The following is a 7969-nucleotide window of genomic DNA, read 5'->3' as shown; positions in this document are numbered from 1 at the left end:
CAACACCAGTACTGGTGGAGCAGTACGAAATGCAGAAGTCGTCTGCATACGGAGAATGTGAGACAGAAAAAAAATAGAGACACACGCAATACAGAGGCCTGTGTGAACTCATTTTCCTGGGTATGAGGGGAACTATGGAAGGTACCAACTTGGACACGGAAAGTGCGAAGAGACAGGAAATTTTGGATAAAAATCGGAAGTGTTTCTCTGAGATCCCGCTCATATAATGTGGCGAAGATATAATGTCGCCAGGTCGCTTTACGTAAATAAAAAAAGACGGCAACCATGTGTTGGCGTATGGAAAAGGCTATTAGGGTGGCAGACTCGAGGAACACAAGATTATCAGTGGTAGAGCGACACTGGCGGAAGCCGCTCTGACATGAAGCCAGTAGGCCACGTGACTCCAGTACCCAACACAACTGCCGACACAGCATACGTTCCAGCAGCTCACAAAGAAAGTTGGTGAGGCTAATGAGCCGATATCTACTCACATCAAGCGGTTTTTTACCGAGTTCGAGCACTGGAATGATGATGCCCTCCCGCCATTGCGATGGAAAGACACCATCACACCAGATCCGGTTGAATATGACGTGATGTCGTTTGTAGTTAGATGAGAGATGTTTAATCAACTGACAGTGGATCCGATCTGGCCCAGGAGCAGTGTTACGGCAATGTGCAAGGACACTGAGGAGCTCCCACTCTGCAAATTGGACGTTACGGGATTCACTGTGGCGTGTAGTGAACGAGAGTGCTTTCCCTTTCAGCCGCCGTTTGAGAGTGCGAAAGGCTGGGGGGTAAGTATCCGGCGCAGAGGCGCGAGCATGGTGCTTAGCAAAGTGCTTGGCAATCGCGAATGTGTCGGTAGATAACACACCACTTATGTCAACACTGGGAACACCTGTTGGGGTCTGGTGCCCGAAAACACGTTTGGTCCTTGCCCAGCCTTGGGAAGGTGATATGTTACACCATTAGTTGAGACGTATCTCTTCCTACACTATTGCTTCCATCGTTTGATAAGCTGGCGAACGCGGGCACGGAGCCGTTTAAAGGATATGAGGTGCTACAGGGAAGGTTGCCGCTTATGCCGCTATAGAGTTCGCCGACGCTCCTTAATTACTACAGCCCCTTCCGGCGACCACAAAGGCTCTACCTTAGCCGGGGGCACCCTGAAGAGCGAGGGACCGCGTTTTCTGCCGCAGAAAGGGTTGTTGTAGTCACCTGCTCAACCATCACATCGATGTTCCTATGTGGGGCAGATACAATGGTGACAGCAGAATGTAAGCTTCCCGGTCCGCCTTGTTTAAAGCCCATCTGAGAAGGCGTCCATGGGCCTGATGCTGGAACAGGAAGATGGGGAAGTGGTCACTACCACACAGGTCGTCATGTGCTCTCCAGTGGATAAATGGGAGAAGTCCTGGGCTGCATATTGATAAATCAGTGGCCGAGTAACTACCATGCGCCACAATGAAATGTGTGGCGATCCCAGTATTTAAGAGGCAGAGCTCGAACTGAGACAGTAAAGATTCGACATCTCTGCCTCGGCCAGGTAGCATGGTGTCACCCCACAAGGATTTATGGCCGTTAAAATCTCCCAAAAGTAGGAAAGGTTTAGGGAGTTGATCAAACAGTGCAGCTAACACATTCAGGCGTACTGAACCATATGGAGGAAGCTAAACATTGCAGACAGTTGTTTCCTGCGTCGTCCTTATTCTGACAGCCACAGCTTTAAGAGAAGTTTGAAGGGGCACAGTTTTACTACAGAATCTAGGACATAAACACAAACCCCACTTTACACTCGATTATAGTCGCTAAGGTTCCTGTAATATTCCTCATAGCCATGATGGCCAGGGGTCCGCATTGCTGAGAACCAGGTTTCCTCGAGGGCAATGCAGAAAGCAGATGTAAAGCTAAACAGTTGCCATATACCACCCAGGCAGTGGAAAAAACTTCCGCAATTCCACTGAAGGATGATTTCATCGTGAGACTGGGAAGGCAGGGAACATTCAATGAGGCAGTTCACGCCTCAGAGTCACCTGCTGCAACCGACATTGCCTGAGCAGCCTATATCCATTGTGTCTGAAGGCCCGGCGAGATCTAGGTCCTCAGGGGATGCCAGAATCTCCACCACATCCGCAGACGCAGGGCTTGTAGGTAGATGTGGTGAGGGTGCCACCGCAATTCCTTTGGTCTTGGGGATCTTCTTTTTTGATTTCTCGAGCTGCTCCTTGGGTTTTCCTGGCTGGAAGGATGAGCGTGAATCCCTATTATGAGCTGCTTTTGGCTCTTCAGCCACTGGTGGGTGTCATCTTTCCCACTAGCAGAAACTTGGGAAGAGAGTGACCCAAGAGACCCCTTCTTAGCGAGAGGAGCATAAGAAAACTTACACTTCTCTGGCGCAGATATTGGGACTGATATCCCCGATAGTTGAGGGGACGTTGCTCCAGAAGCATGTAGTGCAGGAGCAACAGGCAGGGAAGTGTCCCCCCCCCCCCCCCCCCCCCCACCGTTAAGGGAGCCGATGTAGTCTTCCGTCTCTGGGAGGTGACTGGGGTTGATGGAGCTGATGGGGCTAGAGCCGTTGTAGCGGCAACATAAAATGATGTCATACATACAGGATGTAGGCGTTCGAATTTCCTCTTAGCGTCAGTGCAGGTCAGTCTGTCCAGGGTCGTATTCCATGACTTTTTTTTCTGGAGAATCCTGCAGTCTGACGAGCAAGGCGAATGGTGCCCACCTCAGTTGACACAAATAGGAGGCGGGGCACATAGATTATTGAGATGTGATGGGCGTCCGCAATCTCGACGTGTGATTCAGGATGTACAGCGGGAAGACATATGACCGAACTTCCAGCATTTAAAGCACCGCATTGGGGGACGGATCTAGGGCTTTACATCACAGTGATAGACCATCATCTTGACCTTCTCGGGTAATGTATCACCCTCGAAGGCCGAGATGAAGGGACCAGCGGCAACCTGACTATCTCTCGGACCCTGGTGGACTCGCCAAACGAAATGTACACTTCGACGCTCTAAATTGGCGTGCAGCTCATCATCAGACTGCAAAATATGATTCCCTGGACCACATAACAGAAAAATCCTCAGCTTGTCACAAGAGAGTAACGCTCGTGACTTGGCAGAGGATGCTGTTTTGATCAATACTGATCCAGATCTCATTTTGGACAACCCCTCCATCTCCCCAAACTTCTCTAAATACTCAAGAAAAAACTGAGGCTTCATGATCATGAAATATTCCCCATCAGTTTTTGAACATATAAGGTACTGCTGCAAATAAGAGCCAATGCCTCCTTAGCCTGACGTTCCTCCCATTGTGTGGCCTGGCAGGGAAACAATTTGGGGTGATACTTCTGTGAGATTAATTGAGCCCGTGAATGTTTAGAGACTGCTGGTGTGACCACCAACAATAGATGATGTACTACTCTTCATCGCGTGTCATCTGCCCTGATGCAACCCACTCCGACCAGGGGCCCTCCCCACGGGCGCCATCCACACACCTGGCAGTATGGCCATTGTCGAGAGTCCCGATGCCCCAGAGTGACAGGCATCTACTCCTCAGCATACATGGGGAGTTAATGATGCAGGCATCAGCAGAGCGATCCCTGTTTGGTCAGGGTGCTACAACGAATAGGGTACATGGCATCCCCACCACGATGGACTGTCTACTGTGCTGGATATCAGGTGCAATCAAGCAAACAAGCCCATTATCATCGTCAGCGTAGAAAACGATACTGCATAGTTGATGGAAAAATATGCACCGACGAGGGTGGCCTCACCCAACAGCTGGAGAGTGAGCAGAAGTGCAGATAGACGTCTATGAAGGATGCCATAGGTCTCAGTGCATGATGGACATGATGCACCCTTCCCCAATTGGCTCGCTCTGCGGGAGAAGTTTGAAAAATGGAGGACGAAACCTACAGGGGGGCCATCACATAAAAGCCAAAACGTGTGAGACTCCTTTTAGTCGACTCTTACGATAGGAATATCTCGGCCCTATTCTATCCCCTGGAACCACAGGAGGATTTTGAAAGAGGCAGACTCATAGAAAAATGGTTCAAATGGCTCTGAGCACTATGGGACTTAACTGCTGAGGTCATCAGTCCCCTAGAACTTAGACCAAGTTAAATCTAACTAACCTAAGGACATCACACACATCCATGCCCGAGGCAGGATTCTAACCTGCGACCGTAACGGTCGCGCGGTCCCAGACTGTAGCGCCTAGAACCATTCCGGCCGGCAGACTCATAGAACAGTGTGGAAGAATACAGAGGATGTCCGTCTCAGGCTCATGGTCAGAACTTTAGTTATTGGTTCAAGAATCTTGGGAGTAAGTCAGCCTTCCATACCTGGATACTTATTAAAGTCTGATGCCTAATCTTCCATTCTAGCCAGACTACAGCAAGGAATAATTAGCCATAAAAAGCAAAATAAATATTAGGGGGATTTTAACGCATCACGAGAATTTTACATTTGTTGCTTTTAGTCATGATACTGCAGTTTTAATGGCAAGTAGCGCAGTTAAAGCTGGAACCTCATCGAAGGACCTCAGAAGTAGACAGCGCCAGTTCGAACGCACCGTTCTATGTAGAGCAAATCTATTGCAAAAATCTAGCTATACATATTTCGAACTAACGAAGAAACGTCCAAACTGGAAGCAGCAGATATTAATGTATATCTTTCTCCCCTCCTCTGGCGGTCGGGCGTCTCAGAATGACTTCACTGAGAAAGGGCTGGACTGCTGAATGGAGAGGTGGAGAGACAACGGAGCAAGGGAAATACAATTATTTGAACTTCGTTGTATTAAAATGTAACAATCAGGTTTTACAATATCAGATAAGAGTTTTCGCCACCCACGCGCGAGTCGCTTTCTTACGCTTGCAAACTTAACATATTTCAAAAAGTGGTGCTCTTATTAAAATATTTTTGGTGATGATATAATTCGTTGAACACTTCTTTTCTCAAAATTATTGCTCACAAGATCATAAGCCTATGGTGTTATCATCATAACGATATAGTGGAAAAAATTGAAGAACGAAGTGATGTTGGGTAGCAGGACACGCTGTTCCTTTGAGTGGCAACCACTGGTCTTGTGAGAGAAGACTAATACTTCACGAAACACGCTAATACCAACGGACAACAGACTCTTTCATGAATAATTTGAATCTCATTTTAAAATAAGATCAAATTAATTTTAGTTCTGTATAAAATAGTGATTAAAAGAGACACAACACTAACAGCAATACTTCAGGCTTAAATAACAATTATAAAAAAATGTTCAAATGTGTGTGAAATCTTATGGGACTTAACTGCTAAGGTTATCAGTCCCTAAGCTTACACACTACTTAACCTAAATTATCCGAAGAACACACACACACACACACCCATGCCCGAGGGAGGACTCGAACCTCCGCCGGGACCAGCCGCACAGTCCACGACTGTAGCGCCCCAGACCGCTCGGCTAATCTCGCGCGGCTAACAATTATATTTAGTTATTTATAAGACCATGGAACTACCGAGCATTTAATTGACAAAGCTGTACATTAAAAACTGACAGTGTATCCAAGCAAGCTGCATTCTATTGGACAACTATCAGGTTTTTATCGTGTAAGATTCTTGTAATATTAAGTATAATGCAAATACAAACGATGTACATCATTAAACACACAGCGTGGAAAAATTTTACAAAATAAATTTAAATAACACACATTCACAGCCTTTTTACAAACAAGAAAGCAGTATTTCGTCAGAAATCAGTCACAAGGTGATAGACAATTTTCAGCCACCGCAGTGGTTTGTCATATATCCGAGATCGATAGCGCCACAAAAAGACGTTGTTTTAATGGCCGACGGCCATCATAATCAAAATAATGAAATCGCGAAAAGAAATCAGTATCATCAAACCAATCAAGTCGACCAATAATCTAGTAAATAACGGCTAATGAAGTGTATCTCTCTGCTCTCTGTTTTAGGTTGTAGACAGCAGAACTGCATCCTAAAAACTAATGAAATCCAATAAGTATCTTCGTTCAATCGTAGTCTACACCGTGAATTGATTTTATTTCGTTAGTGGAATAGAAATACTCATTGCTAATCATTCATCATCTCATGTGGCTTTTCGGTGTGTAGTGCTACAACTGTTAGTGTTGTCTCTTACAGATTAAATCGTACGACGTGTACGTGAGGAGAGACAGGTGATTTCGAGCGACTCAAATGTTGCTGAACCAGGTAATTACGGAATTCAGTATCTGTCATAGCCATATTTGCGCTTTTACTAAACACATTACAAAAGTTAAAACAATGAAGTTTAAAATGTCCAAAAACATGTTTACGACGACTGTAATATAATTATGTCTTTGTATTGTAAATGTATGAGATAAGCCACCACAGTACGCTGGGCACTCCGTCTTGGGGCTGTAAAATCCCAGGTTCGATTGTAAATGCAGGAAAAGTATAGCACTGTGCCACCTTCCCTCTACCGCTCTGTGTGTGGACTAAGTCTGCTGTCTTTTGTCATCTCCAAGGTTAAAGTCTTCAACGTCATCATTTCTGGGTTGCGTAAAAGTGTGAGTGGGTGTTTTCAGATGTACTGGTACAGGCCAGAGTAGTTTGATTCCCTCAAAGGTTGATAGTACCAACCTCTGTACGCCCATTCTGTAGATGTCCAGTAACACAGCATGCTGCTAACTCAGAGCTTTTCCCACTACGTTAGACCTCTCCACTGGCTAGGCTCATGTAACGGCGTCCTCCTCCACCATGTGGAAATGAGGCCCTGTCTGCAGTAGCTATCCGGGAGATGTTTTCTAACTCTATTTTTCTGACTGCTTTGTAGCTTAGATTATGAATGGATACTTAGGAACCAAAGCCTATATTTTTTGTTCCGTAATCATTAATGGTTTCGATGATAATCGCGACTTGCATACGATTAAATTCGCCGCGTGGAGTGGCCGCGCGGTTTACGGCGTCATCTCATGATTGCGCGGTCCCTCCCGCCAGTGGTTCGAGTCCCGCCTCGGGCATTGGCGTGTGTGTTGTTCTCATCATAGGTTAGTATAAGTAGTGTGTAAGTCCCTTAGGAATTCACACACGATTTAACATTTGTACGATTAAAATCGTATGTAATGCGTTAAACGGTTATTATGATTTATGCTTAGTCGGTGTGAGACCACATGAAATCATCATAGTCACTTTGGTTTAATTCATTTATGAGGTTTTTGTTGAGCATTGAACTGGAAGAAGCATATTACTGAGCTTCTCAAACAATTAAGTTAAGCTTCTTTCACTCTTCGTATAATCACTAGTCTTGGTAATAAACAGATCAACCTCCTAACGAACTTTGCATATATCTACTCAATAATGTCTTATGGAATAGTTTTCTGGGGTAACTCACCACTTGGACATAAAGTTTTGATTGCACAAGAGAGAGCAGTAAAAATAATTAGTAGTGTTCATCCAAGGACGTCATGTAGGCAACTATTCAAGGAGTTAGGTATTTTAACTGCACCATCAGAATGCATATATTCACTAATGAAATTCGTTATAAATAATCCATCTCAATTCGCGAAGAACAGTGATGTTTACACGTACAACACTGGAGGGAAAAATAACCTTTCCTATCCGTTATTGAAGCTGTCAGTTGCTCAAAAAGGAGTACATTATTAAGCAACAAATGAAATTTTGTACTCTGCAGTGTGTATAGTGGGTTAAGAAAAAAGGTGTCAAGATGTTTTAGCACTCATCAAAACAAGAAAAGCAAGTCCAATAAACACGCGTCTAGAAATGTTTTCTCTCTGAGGGCTTCTTCAAAGAAAGGGCTCACTGCGAAGTCATTTCATGAGACTTGTTCATAGGAGGTACTGCATTCATACCATCTTCAGTGCAAGCTGTAAGGTTCAAATTTTTCAAATGGCTCTGAGCACTATGGGACTTAACATCTTAGGTCATCAGTCCCCTAGAAC

The sequence above is a fragment of the Schistocerca gregaria genome, chromosome 1, assembly GCF_023897955.1.
Source record: "Schistocerca gregaria isolate iqSchGreg1 chromosome 1, iqSchGreg1.2, whole genome shotgun sequence".
NCBI lineage: Eukaryota > Metazoa > Arthropoda > Insecta > Orthoptera > Acrididae > Schistocerca > Schistocerca gregaria.
Note: the sequence above shows the minus strand (reverse complement) of the source record.